Here is a 2,981-nt window from a genome sequence, read left to right as displayed (position 1 = left end):
GCAATTATCAGCATTGGCTACATATGGGGATAATAATTTGTAACACTGAGTATTTTCTTGCCTGCCAAAACTCAGAGTTCCCATTGTTAGGGCTCTCCCCTTGATCTTTTGAAGAGGGTATTCATGGGTGAAATTCCAAATCCAAACCCACTGCTCTTAATCATTTTTCTCTTTGCCTGTTGACTGCAGAATAAAAGATACTTAGATGAAAATTAGCACCAAAATTGGCTAATCTAGATTGAATTGTTGAAGAGAAAAGACAAAGAGACTATCCACTGTCCAGGTGGCCTTCCTTCTTGCAGTTCCATAAAGAGGCCTTTAGCATTGGGGGGTAGGGTAGTGGGCCGTGGTGCATCATGGGAAGCTCTAGCCTTCCCTCTCATCTCTTGTCCCTGTTCACTTGACTGGACCCTAGTCATCCTGATCAGCTTACTTGGCATCATCTTCCATGCCCATCTCAAAGCTGCTGCCAGCTGCATCTCTACTCAGTCTCATATCACTCCAGAGAAAGCTCCTTCCATCTCTTCAGGCTCCATTCAAACACACAAGTTTCTGACATTCCTTTCAACTGGATCTTACCCTTCTCTCCTGAGCACCCAGAGGGCCTCAGTGATACTCCGTTAGGACAAGCAGTACAACTAGTTCATAATATGGGTGTGTGCTTGATTTCATTACGTCAACACCTTTGCCCTATTTACCATCATAAGGCCAGGCCCAGGGACAATACCTGGTAAATGGAAACTACTCAGTATGGGTTTGTTGGGAGAACATAGGATGGATAAATATTATAATTAATGGCTATAGAGTGAATGAACAAGCATATACTAAAAGAAAGAGAGGTGGTGTAAAGGGGCCAGCAAGATGGTTCAGCAGGAAAAAGGGCTTGATACTAAGCATAATGACTCCAGTTTTCTCCCAGGGATCCAAATGGTGGAAGAAGAGAACCTAGTTCAGCAAGTTTTCTTCTGGCCTTCACATGTGTGCTGTGGTACATTCTCATGTGAAAACACACACACACACACACACACACATACACACACACACAGAGTACGCAAAGGAAACTTAAAAAGAAGTGGTGAAGAAGGAAAAGAGGAGAGAGGATGGGGAGGGCAAAGAAGAGAGAAGGAAGAAATGAGGGAGGGAGGGAGGGAGGGAGGGAGGGAGGGAGGGAAAGACAGAGAAAGGAAGAGTATGAATGAGTGACCCTGTGGCTCACTCTGGGTGCGCATCCCCTGGCACCAGCACTGACAGCTTTCCAGGGTGGATAACACGCACTCAGCAATCCTCACACCTTCTCTTCGTCAGATCCTCTCTGACAGGAGCCCTCTCTTGTCACTGCTCATTATCTTCTCTATATCAGAGTTGCCTTGTAGCCTCTTCCCCACAGAGAAAGAAGGGAATCCAACTTGGCAGGCTCAGCATGACCATGGGGGAAGAGCAAGCCCCAGCTGCGTGTATTCCGGACAGACAGACAGACAGACGGCTGTAGCGCAATGACTGGCTGAGACAGGTCTCTCTCTGAGGTAGACAGAGAGGGGCATAATCCGAGAAGGGCCTGGCATAGTGACGTGTCATTTAACAGGAGGAAGGCCACTGTTTTCCCACAAGAGAAGCAGACAGTCAGGCCACAAATGCAAAATGTAAAAGCTGTATTGGTCAAACAATAAGAGTCACATTTGGCTGGGTTTAAAATGTTAAAAAAAAAAATGCAATGAACTAAGCAAGCCAGTAACCAAATAGGCAGACAGATAACAAAGCCGTGTCACCTTAACTGGGATGAGCTTATCTTTCCAAACACTACATTACATCTGCTTTCAGCAGGTTTTACAAAAATAACAAAATATAAGGGCAAGCTAAAGCTCTGTGATTCCAATAATAATTGGATTTTTTCTCTCTCCCTCCCTCTCTCACATTCTCTCTCTGTCTCTCCCTCCCATCCCTCCCCCTCTCATCCCTCTATTCTTCTCTTCCCCTCTCCCCTCCTTCACTCTCTCTCTTTCCTCTCTGCTCCCAATCCCTTGCTTCCATCCTGTCATAATTCATGCTTTCATAGTCTCTTCCTCCCACTATGTGCTCCTCTTATATCATCCTTGGCCACTGGGCAGGGCCCCCAGTGCCAACCAAGTATTCTCTTCCAGATCTTGTCCTTTGATCTGAAAGGAAGTAGCAATCATAGTTCCCAGAAAGAAAGGCCCTCTTCAGAGCTAGGTATTACATTTCCTGTAATATCATACCTAGGGCTAAAATCAGATTGAGTATTTGGGGACAGAAGACATTTCATTTCGAAGCACTTAACAGACGTTAACTAAGCCACCATCCCTGGTGAGGATACAGCTTCCTGCTCTCCTGGAGGTGTAGCAGAGTTCCTAGCTCTTTAGTTAGGATGAAAAGGAGAGCCAAGCAAAGCAAAACCTGTCTCCCATATTCAATTGGTACTCTTTTTTTTTTTAATTTCTAAATTCATTTTATTTTTTTATTACATATTTTCCTCAATTACATTTCCAATGCTATCCCAAAAGTCCCCCATACACCCCCCCCCACTTCCCTACCCACCCATTCCCATTCTTTTGGCCCTGGCATTCCCCTATATTGGGGCATATAAAGTTTGCAAGTCCAATGGGCCTCTCTTTCCAGTGATGGCCGACTAGGCCATCTTTCGATACATATGCAGCTAGAGACAAGAGCTCCGGGGTACTGGTTAGTTCATCATGTTGTTCCAACTATAGGGTTGCAGATCCCTTTAGCTCCTTGGGTACTTTCTCTAGCTTCTCCATTGGGAGCCCTGTGATACATCCAATAGTTGACTGTGAGCATCCACTTCTGTGTTTGCTAGGTCCCGGCATAGTCTCACAAGAGACAGCTATATTTGGGTCCTTTCAGCAAAATCTTGCTAGTGTATGCAATGGTGTCAGCGTTTGGAAGCTGATTATGGGATGGATCCCTGGATATGGCAGTCTCTAGATGGTCCATCCTTTCATCAC

This window comes from Mus caroli, chromosome X, assembly GCF_900094665.2.
Source record: "Mus caroli chromosome X, CAROLI_EIJ_v1.1, whole genome shotgun sequence".
Taxonomy (NCBI): domain Eukaryota; kingdom Metazoa; phylum Chordata; class Mammalia; order Rodentia; family Muridae; genus Mus; species Mus caroli.
This window is presented reverse-complemented; position numbering follows the sequence as displayed.